The sequence below is a fragment of the Leptonychotes weddellii genome, chromosome X (assembly GCF_054177405.1).
Source record: "Leptonychotes weddellii isolate Sample4059 chromosome X, ASM5417740v2, whole genome shotgun sequence".
Taxonomy (NCBI): domain Eukaryota; kingdom Metazoa; phylum Chordata; class Mammalia; order Carnivora; family Phocidae; genus Leptonychotes; species Leptonychotes weddellii.
Window position 1 is genome coordinate 10,369,402 of NC_138385.1, and position 24,280 is coordinate 10,393,681.

The following is a 24,280-nucleotide window of genomic DNA, read 5'->3' on the forward strand; positions in this document are numbered from 1 at the left end:
GGTGTTGAGTTTAAGTTCTTTATAGATTTTGGATACTAGCCCTTTATCTGATATGCCATTTGCAAATATCTTCTCCCATTCTGTCAGTTGTCTTTTGGTTTTGTTGACTGTTACTTTTGCTGTGCAAAAGCTTTTTATCTTGATGAAGTCCCAATAGTTCATTTTTGCCCTTGCTTCCCTTGCCTTTGGCGATGTGTCTAGGAAGAAGTTGCTGCAGCTGAGGTCGAAGAGGTTGCTGCCTGTGTTCTCCTCTAGGATTTTGATGAATTCCTGTCTCACATTTAGGTCTTTCATCCATTTTGAGTCTATTTTTGTGTGTGGTGTAAGGAAATGGTCCAATTTTATTCTTCTGCATGTGGCTGTCCAATTTTCCCAACGCCATTTGTTGAAGAGACTGTCTTTTTTCCATTGGACATTCTTTCATCTGGAGAGTTCTTACTCATATGTTCAGGCTAAGTTCAGATGTCCCCTCCTCTGTAAGGTTTCTTCCTTGATTGCCATAGGCGGGGCCAATCATTTTCTTCTCCAGGGCCCACATATCTAAGTGTCTAATTTGGGGCACATGCTTTTGTAGTTAGTTGAGTGTCTGTCTCCTCCTAATAATCTCCTAGAAATCCTGAGGGATGGGACCATATTATATTCATTTTCTGAGGAAGACTATTCTAGACTAGGCTCTGTGGAGGGGCTGTAGGTGCAGAAATGAGGACAATAGTCAAGAGGGAAATTCTGAGGACTCAGGAGACAATCACAATACAACTATGATTTGGACTGGATATTGAGCAGGGAGCATTTAATTGTTCAAGGGTGAGGATAGAGGTGGAAAGAGTTAGGGGAGGCTTCACAGAGGGAGGAGAAATGGCAATAACATTCTAGCAGAAGCAAAGGCCCAGAGGTCTCTAAGTGTATAGTGTGTAGCTAGAGGGGAATCTCAACCCAAGCACAGGTAGAATTAAAAAGCTAAACAGCAAACTTCAAATCTGAGGACACATGCTAGTTCCACTAGGCATGGTTTCCTAGAGTGCTGTGCTAGGAATGATTTTAAAAAGTTGAGATAGAATCCATATACCAAAAATTCACCCCTTTAAAGCATGCGATTGAATGCCTTTGGTGTATTCACAGAGTTATGTATTGATCACCACAATCTAATTTCAGAACACTTCCATCACCCTCAAAAAGAAACCCCATGCCCCATTCTTTCCTCCTCCCAGCCCCTGGCAACCACCAATGACCTTTCTGTCTCTACGGATTTGCCTGTCCTGGACATTTCACATAGATGGAATCATAGACTATGTGGTCTTTTGTGTCTGGCTTCTTTCACTCAGCATCATGTTGTCAAGGTTTACCCATGTTGTAGCATGTATTGGTACTTCGTTCCTTTTTGTGGCTGAGTAATATTCTATGGTATGGGTACACCACATTTTGTTGATTCATTTGTCAGTTCCGAGAAGGATTTGGAGGCCAACTCTGAGAGCTGTGGCTGTGGATGCTGCCAAGAGAAGGCCACGGTGCCTCCCACGTGCCACAAACATGCCATCCCACTAGTCCAGGAGTGGGTCATTTGCAACTACTGCCCGATACCCAGTGGGATTCATGGAGTCTAACGAACTGATCAAATTGTATACTTGAGGAAACCTGGTACCTAACAGCACATCTTCTAAGAGATGTCCAGATATGTGCAGGATCCTAATAAGTCAGAGCTAGAAGGGTGGGCAGAGATCCTGCCCACCCCGCCCACTTTGTTTTCTCTCTAAAAATGTAAATAATGCCACCAAGAGCCTTTCTAAAATGACATTATTTCTTTTTTGCACAGTGGCCTGGGGACTTCTGAACACTGGGAGACATTTTATATAGACCAGGGGAGAATGCCCAAGAAAGCCCTGTTGGAAGTAAAGCTGGAAGTAGATGTGCCTTTCCACTTCCTGCTGCAGAGTTCTGTGAGACTCCTAGAATCCTTACAGTGCTAGCTCAAGTGAGTGTCTATTGTTTGCAGCAAGATGCCAGAAACTCATGGGAACGTTCCTCTGGCCCAAATTGTTCAGGCTGAGGAAAGTCCTCCCTCCTTAGAATCGAGTATGCAGTTAACCAAATGAGCCCCAGAGACAGGGATTCAGATGCATATTCAGAGATGCTTGTTTATCAGTGGTATGTAGAGAATGTTGTTCCCCACTTACAAGATCCAGAAATCCTGCTTAAATATCCACGTTTACCCATGGACCCCTCACTGACCACCCTTAACCTTCCCTTGGAGGGCTTATGATGAATAGAAATTTTATGATATTTGGATGGAGGAAAGTGAATATAATGTAAATTTGTTGTTTGAAGAGCCAAACTACAAGTTAACCCAAAGGTGCAAATGATACACTAATGTGGAAATGCAAAATACTAAACAACTGGGAATACCCTGGGAAAAGTAATCTCCATTGTAAAAAGGCCCAGTCCAACTGGCCTGAAGGCAAAACCCTATAAAATGATCCTGGTTGTGTGCCTCTGATTAAAACAAGAGGTAAATAACGACACACAGGAACATGAACTGACTTGAAAACCAGACCAAAAATGGTGAAAAGAAACAGAACTACATTTAAAAAGAAATCATCTTTATTTTAGGGCTAATAAACTTGGTTTTCTTTTGCCCTGAGCATTTTCAAATGAGGGTGGGAATAGGGCAAAACCCAGGGAAACTTTCTCAAAAACAAAACATGCACAGGCCTTCTTCCCTTCTTTGAAAAAAGAATCAGTCTGACTCTATGCAGACACCTGCTACCTGGCACTCAGCCAACTTGCTAACCAACCCTGTGTTTCAGCCCAATTAGCTAAGCACGCGTCATCCAGAATGCGTTAATTATTCCTGGTGATTTCCCAAAGTTTCTGACGGGATTATACAAGGAAAGGTGGACATAACCTTCTTTCACAAGGATCTTTACTAAGGAAACCCCACTGCATGCATTCTTGAAAATCCCAGGGACATCCCTAAAAACGCATAATGTCAGAGCTGGAAGGAACCTCTGAGAGTCTCATTATGCAAGCCCCTCATCAAAGGGAGAAACCAGGGTGTTCCACAAAGCCTCCAATAAACTATGAGCAGAGAGAAGATAAATGTAAAAGTGGAAAACATTTAAATGAAGCCGCTGTTTCAGACACACTGTAGGGGCAGAAAATGTTTGTCACGGAATTTTTGCAAATTAAGTGATAAAAATCCACTTTTTACCCTGGTTTACTGGGTACAAAGAGGCAGAATTAGAGCAGACAGGGACTGATAATTTCAAATCCTTGCCTGCTAAATCTTCTCAGTAGCGTTCTTGTGCCTCAGTTAGGCACAAGGACATCATGACTGCGAGCAGCGGCAGCTTTGAATCTGTCTTTGCCCCAGACATGAAGGTGCATTTGGCGGGAGGACGTGGCTGGTTTTTTTTGTCTTTTTTTTTTTTTATGTCAAGTCACAAAGATGAGTAATATGGTTCAAAATAGCCTAATTTTCCTTCCTAACATAAAGATAATGACCGCCAAACAACTAGAAAGGATACGCACTGGAAATTTGATTCTGATTTTCTTCTCTGAATATTAATACTAGTGATCATTTTACTTCCACGGATGGAGCACCTATAAGTGCAAGACATGGGATGAAGCACATTCCCTGCTTTATTTCAGTGAATCTTCCCAGCCACCCTATGGGGTGAATTTTAGAGTTATTTTCATCTTAGAGATGAGGAAAATGTAGCGGAGAGAGGTGAGGTGACTTGCCCAAGGCCAAACGTCTTCTGAGTGGCACATCTGGATGAATTTTTTTCCAAATTTACAATTTATTGCTCTGGATTCCATGTCCATCTCCATTTTTGAGTTCTCTAACATATGACATTTAAATAATGCGTTAACACAGAATATTGGTTCAGCAATCTTCAAAAGAGCTAGAATGTCAGAGTTACTTCCCAAGGTTTAAGATGGAGCAAGGTTGAGGATTTATACCTAATGAGGAAGGAAAAATGAGTCTTACATTTATTCATCCCTTATGTACTAAGCTACAGACATGCTCTCAGTAGATTTGTGAGGCTCTCATGTGCATTATCTCACTTAATTACCAGCAGAACCAGATAAAATGTTCTTCACATGCTGCAGATGAAGAAATAGGATCAGAGACTTCATGTAACCTGCCTGAGGTCACACAAGAAGTTAAGAGGCAGAGTGGTGATTGGAACCCAGATTTCTGACTCCAAGTTCAAGTTCTTTCCACTACACCATGTTGCCTTTCATACACTCAGATAAACTCCACATTATGTACCATATGCCCCACAGCACTGTCTACACATAGTAGGTACTTAATCCAGCAGCTGCTTGAATAGAGAATGAACAATTACTGTGATACAGGCAGTGTTTTAAGTATGTAAAGTAGGTTTCAAACTACTACTACTATTTTAGTCTCACAATCCTGTGAAGTTGGTTCTATTATCTCAATTTTACAAATAAAGGAAGGCTTACAGAGGTTGAATAACTTCCCCAAGGTCATCTTACCAGGAAATGGTTTATCTGCTGCCAAGTTCTGACTCTTAACTTTTGGTATTCTATTCAAGTAGTGATAAGGAATCTCTCTTCCTTTGGTATCCTCCTAGATGGTCAGAAGGAAGACAAGGAGGAGAAGCCAGTAAATACAAAAGGTGTAGTTCTGCTCTTAACCCAATGGGGTGTGGGGGTGGACGGAGGCAGAGGGAGCAAAGCACCCAAGTGTTAAGTCAGTCAAACCAAAGTTCCACAGTGAGCGCCTCCGTGGCAGAATGGAGACCCTTCGTGCAACTTTCATCAGCAACAGATAGTGGTCTAGTCCAACCGTACCCTTTTTTGTGGGCTTCATTGTTAACTTTAGCAAATAGAAGTTAGAGGGTCTGTTGGTCTGGTCCTTCAAGTCAACATGGATTTCATGGAAAGGCACAAGGGAAGTCCCTCCCCAAGTAGCAGATGGGTTATGGAGTATGCCTACAATTCAGAAACGCATTTGAGGTGATTCCCCTTTGCATTCCTATCACTTCCTTCAATTCCATTTTTGTCTTTCCAAAATCTATTGGAGAGAAAGCAAGATATGGGCAAACCTGTGGTCTTACAAACGTTGGCTAGAGAGTGAGCACAGTCAGAGAAGAGAGTTGGCTTACAGATCTCAAAGGCAACAGACAACACTGTCCTCATCAAATTGATCAAAGTGTTGGATTTAATTATACAAATATAACAACTTGGTGGCCTTTCATAGTGCTTTCCCTAAGGACTGTTGGGTCGGAAAGCCAATTCATTCTGTTGCTTGATTGCTTTAGACTATTAGAAACCATTCCCTTGGGAAGAGCAGGAAATCAGTTATGATCTTTTGTCTCTCGTCTGAGGTACAGGGAAGTCACTATTCTAGTGAATGAGCCACAGATTTCCCCCTGATTTCACTCTCAATTCCTCAATTAGGTGATTATTACCATGAAAGCTGCTGAGACTTAACAGATGGAGGCTGCCCTCAGAAGAGGCCAAGGGACCACGGAGGTTTGTAAATGATGGCACTGCCCCTCTAACATCTGGACGGGCAGTTAGCTCCTAATTCTTATCATGGCCCAGCTTCCCTTGGCTTTCTGGCCAGGAACCAATGAGAGAGTATGCCTTCTGGAAAACAGAGATGTTCACTGGGCTCTAATAACTCTCTTCCCATGGCTGGTCATGGACACTTCTGTTCTCCCACCTATAAAGATGACAGCCATCCCTTGAATAACCAACCACTCCCACTGTGTGCCCAACTCATAGCTCTGCAGATATGATCTGTTTGTGCCCACTGTCCATGTGGAGCTAAACACACCAAGTTAAATAAACAGACATCCTCCTTTGCCTGTAGAGACTTAAGAGTAGAGTCTAAGACTTGCCTAGCCCTTGGGGTAGGTTTAGGCTGCAGGGGAAGAAGGGTCCTTCTATTTTTTTTTTTTCGTTTGAGTATAGTTCACACACAATGTTACATTAGTTTCAGGTGTACAATGAAGTGATTCAACATGTTTATATATTATGCTATGTTCACCCCAAGCGTAGCTACCATCTGTCCTAATACATTGCTATGACAATATCATTGCCTAGAGTCCTTAAGCTATATCTTGTATTCCCATGACTTATTCATTCTACAGCTGGAAGCCTACATCTCCCACTCCCCTTCACCCATTTTGCCCATCCCCCCCCCCACTTTCCCTCTGGCAGCCATCAGTTTGTTCTCTGTGTCCATGGGTCTCATTGTCTTCTATTTAATGTGTCTCATATTCTTCCCATGGGAGCAGAAGTCTCGTTTCTTTTTTTATTTTTAAACTTCCAATTAACTTGTTTTTAAGTATGTGCTTTGATGGTTTTTTAATGCATTAGCAGAGTTGTACAATCATCACCATGATTCGATTTTAGAACCTTTCTATCACCCCCCAAATATCTCTTATGCCTGTTTGCCATTATTCCCCATTCCCACCCCCACTTGTCTGCTTTTCTTTCTCTATAGATTTGCTGTTTCTTACCATTTCATGTAAATTGAATCACATAACACATGGTCTTTTCTGACCGGTGTTCATCACTTCGGATAATATTTTAAGGCTATAGCGTATATATTGGCAGTCCATTCCTTTTAATTGCTGAATAGTCTTTGAAAGTGATTTCTTAGTTCTTCTTTCCCCAACTGCCCCAAATAAAAAAGTGAGGTCCTGGGTGATCCAGCAGCTGCTCACTTCTCCAAACTCATCTCTCACAACTCCCGACGCCTTCTTTCAGATCCTCAAATGTGTCCTGATCTAGTCTGCTGCAGTGCTATCCTGTTTCTCTAAACACTACCCCCTCCAACATGTGCACGGGGATTCCACTTGGTTAATTCCTACTCATCCTTCAGATCTCTGTTTAAACTGTATTCCCTCAGAAGAGCCTGCCCTGGCCCTTTGGCCCAGGTCCAACTTTTCTCTTACGGGCTCTCTTGGCATCTCCATCAGAGCTCTTACTATATGTGTAATTGGTTCCTCACATATGTAATTACTTCTTTAATGCTCATCCCGCCCCCCCTTCCCCACCCCTTCTCCACTTCCATCTACATACCTTACCGGCTCCCGCAGCTGTAAAGGTCACAAGGGCTGGCACCATGTCTGTTCAGCTTCCCCCTGGCTCAGGATCCGGGCACACAGTGGGTGCACGGTAAATATTCGCTCTTGCCTACCTGCCTGCCTGCCTGAGCCCTTGCCTTTGGCGCTGATAGACAACTGGATCTTCAACTCTCCACATCATGGTGGGGTGGAGGGGGGGCGGAATCTGCACTTTATATGCCATGGAGTTTCCTAAATGTGTCAGACTATAAAGATGTGCTGTTTTCAACTGACAGCATCATTGATTTGAAGATCAACTCAACCTGACAGCTAGAATGTAGTCGGTACAAAGTGTTCGGGGGGCCGGCTACACAGCCTACAATGGAGGGAATGTGGCTATGTGATGAGAACTCCCGTACCCTTCTCAACTTTTCAAGTAGCTCCTGGGGAAGAGCTGGGGGCAACCTTGTTCACTGAGGTGCTCACTAACACTTTCATGTAATGCCAATTCCAGTGCACTGAGCGGCACTTTGACTGGCTGTTTGTTTGACTCTGCTTTCAACACCTCTCTTGAAAATATGACATATGTCAGAATGAATCCAAGTAGCCTTCTCTCCAGCTTTCACGGCCACATAAAGCCCTCCACCCACTGGGCACACTGAAAGACACTTGATGCTGTTTGAGAACACTCCTCTTAATCTGCTGATAACCTTTTCTGTCTGGCTGGCAAGACCTAAGAAAACGTTTCTTTTCATTTGGGCCCATTTAAAATAAAACCACCCCAAACCATCAACTGTTAAAAATGTGTCTCTTTGTACTTGTAAGTCTTTACATTTGGGTCTTGGCAGGACATTCTTAAGGGGCAAATGGACTAAATGAATGAATGCCCATCACAACAGAGGAGGAGAGTAATAATTCAATTCAACAAGCAGTTATTGAGGGCTTACGATGTGCAGGGCCCTGCACGCAGTCCGTGGGGGATAGAGATGAATAAACTCCAGTTTCTGCCCTCCAGGAGCTCATGATCTGGAAGAGGAGACAGACGTGCCCATAAATAATGCTAATAAGGATGACGCTGGGAAACACTGGAATAGAAGTGCAAGCGAAGGGCTATGGGAGCATGAGGCGAAAATTAATCTCAACGTCGGGAGAGATTTCTTGGCAGAGGAGGGGATAAATATGACACACTGTTTCATTCTAACAACTTCAGAGGAAAAGAATGCCATCAAGACTTTAGACCGTTCTGCCTGTACCTAGATGGGGCCACTGGATTGTCTTGGAGGCCCAAGTTCTACTTCAATACAGTTAATGGGTCCCAAGTGAGGAAGACAGAAGGAAACTCCCTGGGGCCCAACAAACTCCAGAATGAGCAGTTCTACTTTACCCATCAGAATACAGATCCCGCTCTGACCCCCGACGCCCAACCACCAGCCAAATAGTCACACAATCTGTTAAGATGCGGCACAGGTCAGTCCCCTGCCACTAAATTAAAGTCATCTCCTCCTTTTAAATTGCCTTAGAACCACCTAGTTGGGGGTGATGTGCACAAGTGAAGGAGCATGCGCTCCTGGCTGGGGCCAGCCTGCTTCCAGGTTCTCATGGTCTCTGGTACAAATATGACATCACCCCCATATATGTTGGCCTTTGAAAAGGTCAGAAACTCATATGACCTAGGACTGCAAAGATCTGACAGCATTCTGCAGTGCCAGGGACATCTGTATTTAAACCTTCACCACTGGGAGGATGGGGGCCTGATAGGGTCCATCACTGGGCTTTACCTAAACCTGGGATGACTCCTGCTTATTTAGCCTGAGGGTGGAAAAGAGTTTGCAGCTTGGTGTGAAATGGTGGTTGTCCCATTTAGGGGGAAAAAAAAAAAACAACCTTTAAAGATTTAAGGATGAAAGCACTTGACAAACTGGGAACAACGGCTAATCAACATTTCAAAGGGGTGGGTAACGGTAATAAATACTGTGAATCCCAGAACCCCAGGATGTGGCCTTGGATTAACACACTCGTACCCCCCGCATGCCTCTCTGCTGTACCTGCTCAGGGCAGCATACAGATGGAGGAGGACACAGGCTTTGGGGTCTTAGGGGAATCTAGGCTGGATTACTGACTCTACCACTTAGTAACTAGATATATGAATCTGGGCAAGTGGTTTAAACTCTTTGCACCTCATGTTCCTCATCTTTACAGATGGGTGCAAGAATTGCTGCCTCACAGAGCTGTTGGGAGGATTCATTATGGAGCTAATACACGTACAGAGCTGAGCACAGTGCTTGGTATGCAATAGGAAGGTAATGTGACTTCCCCTACCTTTTCTTTTTTTAAGATTTATTTATTTTAGAGAGAAAGCGTGCACACACGTGCAGGAGGAGCAGAGGGAGAGAGCAGACTCTGCAAACAGCGAGGAGCCTGATGTGGGACTCCATCTCCCGACCCTGAGATCACCACCTGAGCCAAAGCCAAGAGTCAGATGCTTAACTGACTTGGAGACCCAGGCGCCCCTTTCCCTCACCTTTTCTTCTGCTCTGTGTGGGGAAAGGTGTCACTTCGACCCTGTTGCTTCTTTCCCCTCTAAAACCAGCCATTACAAGATAGTGAAGCATAATTTTAATATTTTCTGTGGTTCTTCGTTGAAGTTCCCTCGATTAAAAAAGCAGATTGGTTGAACAGTTGATTTTCTCTAAAGTGCTTTTTTGTGAGGTTTTCCCTCTAGAGGTCATGGTTTTGCAACAACAGTAAAAGTTCCAGATTCACTAAAGGAATGATAGGGTAGCTACTGCAGGGTGGGGGTAATAGATTTTCTCAGAATCCCCGAGTACACGCCTTGGAAGTGGTTGCTTGTTTTGCCTGTATTCAATACCTTCTCTCCATGCCTAACCCCTCTGGTTTTTTGTCATATGAAGGTCAAAGGAGTAGAACTACTCTGTTCTCTAACTCAGAGGTCTCCAAGCAAAGCATATTGAAAAGGTGCAGGAAATATGTCCAAACGATGAGTTACCTCTCTGGTCCAGGAGCAGGGCAAGCAGGTGTGAGGAAGGCAGGGGAAAGGGAAGGGGGATGGCAATGGTAAGAAAAGCTTAATTAGCAGCCCTGTTCACTTGTTTCTCCATTCCCCTGGCTTTAAATATATATATGCTCGGAACTCCCAAATTTATTCTCTAAACAAGACCATGCCCCTAAATTCCACACTCATGTATTTACCTCCAACTCAACATCTCCACTTGAATACCTAATAGATATCTTTTTTTCTCTCTCTTTTTAAAATTGTAGTTGACACACAATGTTACATTATTTTCAGGTGTACAACATAGTGAATCAACAACTCAAATATTATGCCATGCTCATCACAAGTGTAGCTACCATTGGTTACCATACAACGCTATTACAGTACCAGTGACTACATTCCTTATGCTGTATATTTTATCCCCATGACTTCTTCATTCTGGAAGCCCAGACCTTCCATTCTCCTTCACCAATTTTGCCTATCCCCCTTTGCCCCTCCTTCCCCCTCTGGCAACCATCAGTTTGCTCTCTGTATTTATGGGTCTGTTTCTGCTTTTCGTTTATTTGTTTGTTTGTTTTTTTAGATTCCACATACAAGTGAAATCATACGGTATTTGTCTTCTCTGAGTTATTTCACTAGTATAATACCCTCTAGATCCATCCATGTTGTCACAAATGGCAAGATTTCATTCTTTTTAATGACTGAGTAATATTCTGTTGTATGTATGTGTATACACACACACACACATCTATACATATACACACACACCCCACATCCTCTTTATCCATTTATCTATTTATGGATAGACACTTAGGTTCTTCCATATCTTGGCAATTATAAATAATACTGCAATAAACACAGAGGTGCATTATCTTTTTGAATTAGTGTTTTTTTTTTCCCTTTGGGTAAATACCCAGTAGCAGAATCACTGAGTCATATGGTATTTCTATTTTTAATTTTTGGAGGAACCTCCATACTGTTTTCCACAGTGGCTATACCAACTTACATTCCTACCAATAGTGTACTAGGGTTCCCCTTTTCTCCACATCTTCACCAACACTTGTAATTTCTTGTCTTTTTGATATTAGCCATTCTGACAAGTGTGAGATGATATCTGATTGTGCTTTTGATTTGCATTTCCCTGATGATGAGTGATGTTGAGCATCTTTTCATGTGTCTGTTGGCCATTTGGATGTCTTCTTTGGTAGATATCTTAAACTCATTATGTCTAAATCTCAATCTTGAACCCCACTCTCTAAGACATGAACCTCCCTCAATTATTCCCATCTTAATAAATGGAATCACCATTCATCTACTTGCTCAGACCAAACACTGTGGAGTTATCCTTGGCTTTTCTCTCTTTCTTTATTTTTCTTTTATTATGTTCAATTAGCCAACATATAGTACATCATTAGTTTTTGATGTAGTGTTCAATGATTCATTAGTTGCATATAACACCCAGTGCCCATCACAACATGTGCCCTTCTTAATACCCATCACCTGGTTAACCCCATTCCCCCACCCCCTCCCTTCTGTAACCCTCAGTTTGTTTCCCAGAGTCTAGAGTCTCTCATGGTTTGTCTCCCTCTCTGATTTCTTCCCAGTTTTCCCTCCTTTCCCCTATGGTCCTCTGCACTATTCCTTATATTCCACATATGAGTGAAACCATATGATAATTGTTTTTCTCTGCTTGACTTACTTCACTTAGCATAATCCCCTCCAGTTCCATCCATGTCAATGCAAACAGTAGGTATTCATCCTTTCTGATGGCTAATATTCCGTTGTATATATGAACCACATCTTCTTTATCCATTCATCTGTTGAAGGACATCTTGGCTCCTTCCACAGTTTGACTCTTGTGGACATTGCTGCTATGAACATTGGGGTGCATGTGTCCCTTCTTTTCACTACATCTATATCTTTTCTCTCTTTCTTAACATCTTGCATCTACCCCATCAAAAATCTTATTGACTCTGCCTTCAACATATATCTAGAATGTAACCCTGTCTCCCCAGCCCTCTCACTGACACTTCAGTCTGAGCCACAAACATCTCTTACCTCTATTACTAGGGTAACCTCCACAGTGGTCCCCCTTGCTTGCATTCTTGTCCCCAATCATCTATTCAACACAGCAGCCAGAGTGATCCTGATAAGTCATAAGTCACTTTGTGCCACTTCTCTGTGCAAGACCTCAATAATGATCCATCTCAGAATAAAAGTCAAAGCTCTTGTTATAGCCTATGAGGCCCTCTATGATCTGGCTCTCCTCTACCTTTCTGAGCTCATCTCCTACTATTCCCCCTGTACTCTACTATTCCACTCACCTCATTGCTATTCCTTAAAGATGCCAAGCCTATCTCCACATCAGAGCCTTTGTATTTTCTGAACTGTCTGCCTGAAATGGCCAGATATTTGCAGAGCTTGCCCTCACACTTCATTCAGGTGTCTGCCCAATTGTCTCCTTGGTGCCATAGCAGAAAGAATACATACAGATACCCACTCCTGTTGGTTACTCTCTGCCCCCTTACCCTGCTTTGGTCTTTTTATCAATTATTACCATCTGACATATTTCTTTGGTTACTGTCTGCCCCCTCCCACTAAAAAAGGCTTCTTTTCACTTAAAAAATTCATGTTGAAAAATCTTAGTTTCTCTATGACTTCGAATATACATCCTCTGGCTGACTTAAGAATCGTCCCACATTTTCCTCTATCCAGATCATTTATAGTTGCAGTCAGAGTGGCATTTCAGAGAGCTTCCCAACCCTCTTGAATTGTCTTCTTGTACATCAGTACATGTCTACTTGGACATCAGACTTTTCTCAGCCATCCCCCTTCTGGAGGTCAAAGACCTTTGCTCATTCTCTCTTTAGGTTTTTATCACTTCTACTTCCCAAAAGATTCCCCCTGTTGGTTAGAATTAGTTATAAAGCCACAGTCCTTCTAGTTGTTTTCTCTAGGCTTGGGAAATTGGCAGCACAATTTAGTAACTTCCCAGCTCCTCTATGGTCAGGTGGCCTATAACATCTCATACAGAATACCTATAATAACTATTCTCAGATTCAAAGATTTCCAAACCTATGCATTTCTTAAAAAATAATATTTCTTTAAAAATACTACATCACAATAAAATAATAAATGTATAAATAATATGTGCATACATTTCTTTTTTTTTTTTAATTTTATTTATTTGAGAGAGAGAGAGAGAGAGCGCATGAGAGGGGGGAGGGTCAGAGGGAGAAGCAGGCTCCCTGCCGAGCAGGGAGCCCGATGCGGGACTCGATCCCGGGACTCCAGGATCAGGACCTGAGCCGAAGGCAGTCACTTAACCAACTGAGCCACCCAGGGACCCTGTGCATACATTTCTTAAAATATTTCTTTAAAATATAAGTATAATAAAAATAATTATATATAATATTAAGATAATATTTATTTAAATATATGCACATGGTATAAAATCAACTAGTATAAATGCAAATTGAGTAAAAACTGAGATTCCCTCTGTTTTTTTTTTACTAGTTCTCCATTTACTCTCCAGAGGCAACCACTTTCCTCAGTTCTTTGTGGACCTTTCAAAGAAAACTCCATTATTTGGGGGAAATGATCCACACCCATTGTTTTAAAAGAAAATCAAACAATTCAGAAACAAAAAGAACTTTTTAAAAATCTAAAATAAAATGACACCATCCAGAGATAACCATATTAATATTAAAATCCCTCTAGACTCAAGACATCCCTCTCTCTCTCTCTCCAATAGCGTATAAATGGAACTTACTGTACGTGTTATTCTATTTTCTGCCTTTTTTACTTAATGGAATGCCATGGACTTCTTTCCATGTCAGTACCTATAAATCTAAGTGAATGTCAATTTAATATACACTATGACTTTACCTCCTCTTCTAGAAGATATGATCCCTTTTCTAAAAAAGATTTTACTTATCTGTTTAGAGAGAGAGAGAGTGCGTGCATGAGTGGGGGGAGGGGCAGAAGGAGAGGGAGAAGGAGAGAGAATATCAAGCAGACTCTGCGCTAAGCACAGAGCCCAACGGGGAGCTTGATCTCACTAGCCTGAGATCATGACCTGGGCCGAAATCCAGAGTCAGAGGCTTAACCGAATGAGCCACCCCACGATATGCTCCTTTTAGATAGGGCAGCCCCTTCTGCCTCCAGGATTTAGGCTTGTCCCACTAAATTCCAATGAGTACTGTGATCCCACATGTACTGCCCCACATTAGACCTTCAGGTTGGCTTTGTGTATCACATGGATCAAGTCATAGGAAGTCCAGGATCTAAGTTTTATTTCCAGTCACTTTTTTAAAGATTTTATTTATTTATTTATTTATTTATTTATTTATTTATGAGAGAGTGAGAGTGAGAGAGAGCACAGCAGTGGGGGGAGCAGCAGAGGGAGAGGGAGAAGCAGGTTCTCCACTGAGTAGGGAGCCCAATGCAGGGCTCGATCCCAGGATCCTGGGATCATGACCCGAGCCAAAGGCAGATGCTTAACCAACTTGAGCCACCCAGGAGCCCCTCCAGTCATTTTTCTAATCATTATTCTCATAGCAGAATTATTTCTTATTAGGACCTTCAGAGTCATATTGAAGGTGGAAAAATCATAAGTAGGTCTCAAGGAAAAATGTTCTAAGAGAAATACCTAGGAATCATTAATTTTTTAAAAAGATTTATTTATTTTAGAGAGAGAGAAGTGTGAGCAGGGGAGGGGCAGAAGGAGAAGGAGACAGAATCTAATGCAGACTCCCTGCTGAGCGCAGAGCCCAATGAGGGGTGGGGGCTGGGGGTGGGGGCTCGACAACACGACCCTGAGATTATGACCTGAGCCAAAAACAAGAGTCAGACGCCTAAACAACTGAGCCACCCAGGCACCCCTCGTTAAATTTTAACACATATTTATTGAGCATCTATTATGTGACAAGCACTGTTGTAGCAATAAACAAAAATCCTTGTCCCTGTGAAACTTATTTTCTAGTGGGACAAGACAGTAACCAAAGAAATGTGTCAGATGGTGATAACTGTTAAGAAAAGTGAAGCAGGGTAAGGGGCAGAGAGTGACCACAGGAGTGGGTATATGTGTGTGCTATTCCAGTAATGGTATTAGGGATGGCTTCTCTAATGAGAAAACAATTAGAAAGAGAAATAATGAAGTGATTGCATAGATGCTACATAAATAAGTTTGAAACTCCTTACTCAGAAGACTGTGTTCCCAGTGGAGAGAACTTAGGAAAAAGAGCATGTATGCACACATGTGTGTGCACACGCACACAGAATACTATGCTATCATGGCAGATTTTGAGGAAACAGGGCAAATAAGAGAGGATCTGTAATCAAGGAAATAGATACTTTGATTTTCAAAACTGGCAGAAAGTTAGATTCTGGACATGATAAATTTGTGATGATGTTTATATCAAATAAGACCATCAAATGGAATATTAAAGGGATGGTTTAGGTGAACTGAATAGAATTTATAGTGGTTGCCAGGGCCAGTAATGATCTTTGGGACCCAACATGGGTTCACTAGGAACAAGGCATGTCTAACTTTAACTCCTTCTTTGACAGGGTTTCCAGATTGGTAAATATGGAAACATGGTGGGCAGAAAATCTGGAGAGCATCAAAGCATTTGAAGGGACTATCACTTGGGTATTGAGTTGGAAGTAATCTGCTGGTGGTGTGCTATAGAAGTGTGTCTTGATCAATGATTTAATTGATGATTTGTATATATAGAAAGCCTATTTACTAGACTTAGATATGAAATAAAGCTGGGAAGACTAGCAAGTATCTTGGATGACTGAATTAAGATCCTAAAATAATTTGACTTAATAGAATGATGGACAGAATTTAACTCAATGATATTTAATAGAGTAAATACATGATTTTGCACTTGAGCACAAAAAGAACTCATGATAAGGAGCTTTAAGTTTTGACTGTAAATTCTCCAGTGCAATGTGTGATATGGCTGCCCTAAGAGCAAATGTGACCTTAAGCCCTCATCATGCTAGAAGGACATCTGTAAGATACTAGACAGTGAGTTCTCTGGAGTCAGGGACTATATTGAACTTGTTCAGTGTCATATGTCCATGATCTAGCATGGTGTTTGCTGCATGGTGTACACTCACTGCCTGAATAATGTGTTTTTTCTGCTTTATTCTGCCTTGGTCAGCTCATAGCTAGATTCCCTTTTAAAAAGATTTATTTATTTATTTATTTGAGAGAAAGAGAGGTGGGGGGGCAGAGATAGAGGGAGAGAGTGCAGACTGCCTGCTGAGCACAGAGCCTAACCAATCCCACAACCACAAGACCATGACCTGAGACAAAATCAGGAGTTGCATGCCCAACCAACTGAGCCACCCAGGTGCCCCTCATAGCTAGATTTCTATTGTCACTTCTGGCCATTGCACTTTGAGAGGGATACTGAAAGTCAGGAGAGTGACTGGGATAGTGAAAGGAACAAAAAACATATCCTATTGAGTCAATCAATAAACGTTTACTGAGCGTCTACTATGTGTTAGATAAAACATGAACAGTCCCTGTCCTCATGGTGCTTACATTTAGCTGGAGAAATAGACAAACTTATAAACAGATATATAATTATCTTTCAGGGAGTGATGTGCATGATGAAAAAAAATGAATCAGGGTAAAAGGATAGTGATGGAGATGAGGTGGGGGTTCTTTTAGACACAAGGTCAGGGAAGACCTCTCTAAGGAACTTATACTTGAACAAAATGAAGTAAGGAAACAAATCTTGCTATTATCTGAGGGAGGAGCATTTCTGGTAGGGGGAAGAGAAAGGATAAAGACCCCGAGACAGGAATATGCTGTTCATGTTTGAGGAAAAGAAGGAGGCCATGTAGAGAAGATTATGTTAGAGAAGAAGCTTCTTACAAGAAAATTCACAAAATCTGGGAACATTTAGACTGAATGGTTGTGGGGGGGTGGAGCTATGGAAAGAGAAGGAAGGGCTATTTATAGGTATGTGATTCGTAAGAGAGTTCAGACCCATTCTGGAAGGCACCTCTGGACTCCCATTGGATCAATGAGTTGAATCTACCAGAAGAAAAATTTCCATTCATTAAAAAGCCTTTCTATCAGAGCTATTCAAGATGGATTGGGCTATCTTATACAACAGTGATCTCCATGTCACTGGAGAGATTCGAGCTGACAAGAGACTACCTCTGCACTTGGAGGGAGCTAAGGGGCAGGGAAAGACCTGGAAGGGATTTTCCAGGCTCAGCAGGGGATTAGATTAGATGACCTCTAAGGCCTAAGAATCTAGTGATCTAAACCTGTTTCCTGAAATAACATTCCCTTGATACAAATTATGGTCAAGGTAAATACTTGCTCACTGGTGAATCCAAGATTACACACAATGCTCAAGCTGAATTTAATAGTCAAGACACTGAATCAGAATGTCAGAAAGCATCTGAACGTCTTTTCACATAATATGTGAGTGAAAAGGGTCTAGGAGGCATCAGATTTACTGAGGTTAATACTATGTTTGGCTGCAGGGATGCCTGGGTGGCTCAGTCAGTTAATCATCTGCCTTCGGCTCAGGTCATGATCCCAAGATCCTGGGATCGAGCCCGGAGTTGGGCTCCCTGCTCAGCGGGTAGCCTGCTTCTCCCTCTGCCTCTGCCTCTGCCTGCCACTCCCCCTGCTTGTGCTATCTTGCCCTCTCTCTGACAAATAAATAAATAAAATCTGTAAAATACTATGGCTACAGAAAGGTCCGTAAGCCTATGTTACTAGTGATAACTAAGGATAGGATAGTTCCCCCACCCCTGCCTTTTTTCCTTAAACAACTGAAGTATCATTTAGGAGAAATGGAACTGAACTAAATTGTCACTAAGCCAGACTTTTAATCAGCTTGGGCTGGCCTCTCGGCTACCCAACAATTAGCATGTTACTCATGTAAAGGAAAAATGGGAGCAAGGACACTTAGGAAAGGCCACTGCCACTCTGGACTCTTTGCAATGGCCATCCCCAGCTCCAATCACAGGAGGATTTCTAGCCATTCTAGCTCACATTCCCTTGATGGCAGCATTGTAAATAATCAGCACTATTTGCTTCTGTTTCAAAACATGTCCTCCTCATCATTCAAAAACTCATTATTCTTCAATGCTGAGCCTACAGGGGCAGCTCAATTATGAGGTCATTCTGAAAGAATTCTGAAAGAAAAAAAAAATGCATCTGCCTGAATGGTTAGAATGGGTTGTTAGAATGGGCCTGAATATATCAAATATCTGTGCAGCCCTCCACTTCCTTCTGGATCAACCTCAAAAAAAAACCCTTTTTTTTTTTTAAACTACAGAATTCTTGAGTTAAATTTTAAAAGTTTACTCTTCAGTGACTTAGACAAATGTGTTAGAGGTCCATGGTGCATTTGAAATGATCAAATAGCGTCTTCCAACTGTGGAGGCCCAGGGAATGAAAAAAGGATCACTTAATATTAGGTTGAGAAAAGCAGAATTAAGCAGGTAAATTTTTTTCCCGGCCCCCTCCCCCAAAAAGAGACTCAACAAAATATATACATTTACATTCTCCTTTCTTTTGGATTGAGCAAATGCTTTCCTCTGCTAGTATGGTTGATAAAGAATGGAGCACAAGGTTACTTAAAAAATAGAAAACATTTTTCTTTCTTTTTAAATACAGAGAAGTATAAATAAAAAAGAAAAGAACTCACAGAAAAGGACTTGAGCAAGCAATTCACAGTTGAGGAAATGCAAAGGACCTATGTACATATGAAAATATGTTCAACCTCAGTAGTGATCAGAGAAATACAAATTATAACCCTAATAAGATACCATATTGCCTAAAAGGTAGGAAAATTTTTAAAGACTGATAATATCCAGAGTGGATGAAGCTCTGAGAAAAATGGCATTCTTATGCATTGGTCAACTAGTACAACTTCTTTGGAGGGGAAATTGGAAATATCTGTCCTTGTTATCAACAACATATCCTTTGACTAAATTTCACTCCTAGGAATCTGTCCTATGAAGATACTCATATAAGTGCAGAAAAATATATGTATAAGGTCAAATCTCTGCAGCAGTATTTGAGAATAAGCTATAGCTCCATTAGTGAGGAAATGGTTAAATAAAATATAGAACACTAATGCTGCCATTACAAAAAAATTAGTAGATCTACATTATTGATGTACAAGACTGTCCACAATATATTGATATATTGCTTAGTGAATACAGCAAGTTGTTTAATTGCATTCATCATAAACCCCACTGTTGTGTGTATATATACACATATATACACAATTCCTGTGTATATACAAGTGAAAATGTAGAAAATGAGTGAAAAAAATCCTTTCATTTTACAAGTGTATGCACATCAATAAATTAATAGCTAACATTTATTGAGTACTTATTATATACTAGAAATTCTTATAAATGTTTTATAAGTATTAACTCATGTAATCTCCATAACAACCCTAGGAGGTCAATACTACTGTTACCCATATTTTATAGATGAGATAACAGGGGCATAGAGAGGCTAGAGAACTTGCTCAAGGTCAATGCGGCTAGTCTGAAATCCTGCTTTAGAGCCAGTATTATGGTGCATTATTATTTTTTTTAACAATTCACATGCATTTATTTTATACATTTTATTTATTTATTTTTTATTTTTTTTAAAAGATTTTATTTATTCATTTGAGAGAGAATGAGATAGAGAGAGCATGAGAGGGGAGAGGGTCAGAGGGAGAAGCAGACTCCCTGCCGAGCAGGAAGCCCGATGCGGGACTCGATCCTGGGACTCCAGGATCATGACCTGAGCCGAAGGCAGTCGCTTAACCAACTGAGCCACCCAGGCGCCCTATTTTATACATTTTAATCTCCTGCAATTCCTATACCCAGAAGTAACCATAATAACATGTTGGCATCTTTTCTTCCAGTTTTTTTCTATGCACTTGTAATGAGATCACACAGTATAGTTTTGTATTTTTGTTTTCTCAATTTATATTATTTCACAAACTCATCACTTCCCATATTTTCATGATAACCCAAAGAAAATTCCCAATCTTTATAAATATATCTATACATTTTAAATATTTTATTTATTTATTTGACACAGAGACAGAGACAGAGACAGAGAGAGAGGGAACACAAGCAGGGGCAGTGGGAGAAGGAGAAGCAGGCCTCCCGCTGAGCAGGGAGCCCAACGTGGGGCTTGATCCCAGGACCCTGGGATCATGACCTGAGTGGAAGGCAGACACTTAATGACTGAGCCACTCAAGCGTCCTATAAATATATTTTTAAGGATGCATAATGTTACATCATTTGCATGTATTATACATTTACTTACACATCCCCCCACCATTATTTCTAACATTTATTATAAAAGATAACATGACAATTCTGTTCATAATTTTTAGTCTTCTTCCCTTCAGATAGACTCTCTCATAAGTGAAGTTACTGGGTCAAAGGGAACACACATTTTTAAGGCTTTTGTTACATATTGCCAAATTTATTTTCTTTTTCTAAAACGATGCCCCTTCTGGAACCTCAGTAACCCTTTCCTGTAATGTCCTAGAGCACTTACTTGCTATAGGAGTCTTTCCACATACACATATTTTTTTTAAAAGATTTTATTTATTTATTTGATAGAGAGAGACAGCAAGAAAGGGAACACAAGCAGGGGGAGTGGGAAAAGGAAAAGCAGGCCTCCCACCTAGCAGGGATCCTGATGCAGTGCTCGATTCCAGGACCCTGGGACCATGACCTGAGCCGAAGGCAGATGCTTAACAACTGAGCCAGCCAGGCGCCCCTCCACATACATATTTTATTTGTATTTGATAGTCATATATATTGTGAAATGACTACCACAATAAGATTAGTTTATACATACATCACCTCACATAGTTACCATTTCAGGTACACAGGTTTTAACAATTCAAGAAGGGCAAGGCTTAACCTGAAGACCTAAATCTCTAATGGCAGCATTTTACAGTACAATGGCAACAAGAGAGAGAAGGGTTGGGAGTATGGGACCTTCCTGGCACCTCTCCTCACACTACTAAGCTGTTGGGTTGATTTTATTAACAAGTCACTGATATAAATCTCTCACAGCTGTTGAAGGTTCTAGAATTTCTACTGAACAGGAGCACCAAAAAGCCTTCAACTACAAGATCATCTCTACCTCACTGTAGCCACTCACTTCCAAGGTCAAACCCCAGATCAAATCATCACTAAGTACAGGCAGTCCTCACTGTGCATGGCAGTGGAGGATGTTGAAAATGACTGTCAGCTGAAACAGTGCAAAGCAATCTTACTCAGTGGGAGAAACTGCAGTTGTTCTCTGACATTTAAATTTTTTTTTCAAAACATTAACTCCTTCACTGTCCGTTTCATTATCAGTACATAGGAGAATGAAAAAATTGTGAAACTAATATTTGTTTCGGACACTGTAATTTAAAACATTAGAAATGTTGGGGTGCCTGGGTGGCTCAGTCGTTAAGCATCTGCCTTCGGCTCAGGTCATGATCCCAGGGTCCTGGGATCGAGCCCCGCATCGGGCTCCCTGCTCAGCGGGAAGCCTGCTTCTCCCTCTCCCACTCCCCCTGCTTGTGTTCTCTCTCTGTGTGTCTCTCTCTCTGTCAAATAAATAAATAAAATCTTTTAAAAAAATTAGAAATGTTGACAGAGTGCTTTATTTCTTTGTAAAAAACATATCAAAGGTGGTTTGAACAGTACTTGCCTTCTCCGCATAACTTCTAATACCAAGAGAACATCTTTTCATGCCTTGGTAAACTGCCATACTCCTTTCAAAGTTTGGATCAGCTTCCAGCATTTTATCCTTTGCACACTTGATATTGTGAAATACCTCCATGGATTCCTTCAGTGTGAGCTTTTGCTGGTGTCACTTCCTTTGGGATATCTATTCTTCTTGTCGCAACTTTCCTCATTTATGTTAGAAGCTTCACCTTCACAAAGTTCCTCTATGTAATTCTACATAAGTTCCTCTGCATATCTAGGGTCTCTCGAATGGTGGCAGTGTCAACACTGCTATGATCTCACAGTCAGCTATTTCTTCTATAACTCCATATACCTTTGATTTGAATTTCACTTTCAGCATTAGATGTTTTAGTTTCTTCGCTGCGCTTTCCTCTGTGTTGGCCAATTCCCCCTTTTCCGAGTATCCATTTTTGTCAAATGTCACGTGGGTTTATCACTGTGAATCGAGAAGGTGACACACAAGTATAGGGTTTGCTCTCTGCATGAACTGAATAACATGAATCGGCGACGCCAAGCACCAACAGACTTTGAAAGAAGTGACGTGAATGGTCACTGATCCTTATAGGCACCCATTATTTATGTAGTGAGGTGTGGACTGAAAAGAGCAGTCAGCACAATCTGTACTTCATGCAATTGCATGGTTAGTATGTGATGATAACTGAAATTTGAAGCGTGCTGTTGGGTGGTGCTGTTATTTAACTAAACTCTGGTAAATCCATGGGTATGGAAACCATACATCCCACTTACTTTCAGTTTATTCTAAGCAAAGCTGCAGAAGCAATCTTTTTAAAAGCAGAAATCAGATCCGACAAGTTTTGCTCAAAACACATCAATGACTCTCATTTTCCTCTAAGTCAAAGCCAAAGCCCTTCCTGTGATCTGCAAGGCCCTCATGATCTGCCCCTCCTCTACTACTACTCTTGATCTCACTCCCTCCCCTCCAGCCACACTGGCCTCCTTGCTATTCTGTGGACACACCAACCATTCTCCTGTCTCAAGGCCTTCCCATTTGCTGTCCCATAGGCTGTCCCCTTGGCCTAGGTCTCTCTCCCCTCCCAGATGTCTACCTTTCCTCACTTTTTTCAAGTTTTTGAACAAAACTGATTTTCTCATACAGAACTGTGCTAACCACCCTACTTAATCCTGCAACCTACTTCCTGCTCCCAACCCAGCATGCCTGATCCACCTTGCCTGGCTCTGCCTTTTCTTTTTCCAGTAGCACTTATTACTATCTAACATACTACACAATTTACTTAGATTTAAATATCTATTGTTTATCTAATTTCTCTCCCCTCACAATCATGTAAGTTCCATGAAGGCAGAAAGCTTTTATGTGTGATTCACTGCTGTTTTCCAAGTAGCTAGGATAGTGCTTAGCATACAGTAGGTACAGAGTAAATAATTATTGACTGTATAAATAGGATAAGCCATACCACTATTCCTAAGCATGTTCTTCTCAAACCATATGTTGCAAATATTTTTCAGAAAATAAGATCACCCTAGGTACATGGCACAAGGATTGATTTTGGGGGGAAAAACCCCAAATAGATAAAATGTCAAGTTGTATGTCTTGCAGAATCTTCTGAGATAAGGTTAACCCCAGGAAATTTATCCAATTAAGTGAGATCATGAAACTTATCATAGTTGCTTTTAAGAGCAGCAAAACTCATCATTCTCTCTTCTAAGAGTTCCAGCCATTTCCTAAATGAACACACCTGTAATTTAAATCTTTTACCAGCTAAAATAGATTTTGGGAAGAGATGTGAATCTTTTCTTTCTTTTTTTTTTTTTAAAGATTTTATTTATTTATTTGAGACAGAGAGAATGAGAGACAGAGAGCATGAGAGGGAGGAGGGTCAGAGGGAGAAGCAGACTCCCCGCCGAGCAGGGAGCCCGATGCGGGACTCGATCCCGGGACTCCAGGATCATGACCTGAGCTGAAGGCAGTCGCTTAACCAACTGAGCCACCCAGGCACCCCGTGAATCTTTTCTTAAGCCAGGTCTACTGATTGAAATCCCCAAAGGTATCCATAGTTCCTTTCTAGTTTACCTCAACCCTTAGTGAGGGCCATAAACATTACCATTATGCTTAAAAGGAGAGCTCCAAGAGTCTTTGACTATCATCTTCCACACATAAACAGATGGGGCTTTTTTACCTTTAAGCAAAGGGACTCCTAATCCTCATCCATTGCTCACTGTTCTAATTATCAGAGAGCATTTCCTCATTCATAATCTGCCTGCAAGTGAAGGTCACTTATCTTCTCTTCCTCCTACAGAGATTAACTGATCTTCATCTTGATTCATATATTCAACTCTAATTCATTCTTTTCATCCCCAAACTGAATAACACCAATTCATTTTACTTTCTTCATATAGATCTTATTTTCCAGCCCTTTAAAATATCTTTTTAAAAAAAGTTCTCCATCCACTGGGTGGGATGACCTTTTTTTTTTTTAAAGATTTT

At 41.2% G+C, this 24,280-nt stretch overlaps 1 long non-coding RNA gene across 2 annotated transcripts in view; it reads right to left on the reverse strand.

The window, feature by feature from the left end:
• Positions 1–24,280, reverse strand: part of LOC145717771 (uncharacterized) — a 384,058-nt gene that overhangs the window by 53,106 nt on the left and 306,672 nt on the right. Inside the window, exon 4 of one of the 2 annotated variants that reach the window (XR_014141175.1) lies at positions 7,948–8,075. The exons of the other annotated variant lie outside the window; for it this stretch is intronic. This is a non-coding gene — a long non-coding RNA (uncharacterized LOC145717771). Of the gene's footprint in view, positions 1–7,947; positions 8,076–24,280 lie in introns of those variants that run through there. 2 annotated transcript variants of the gene reach the window in all.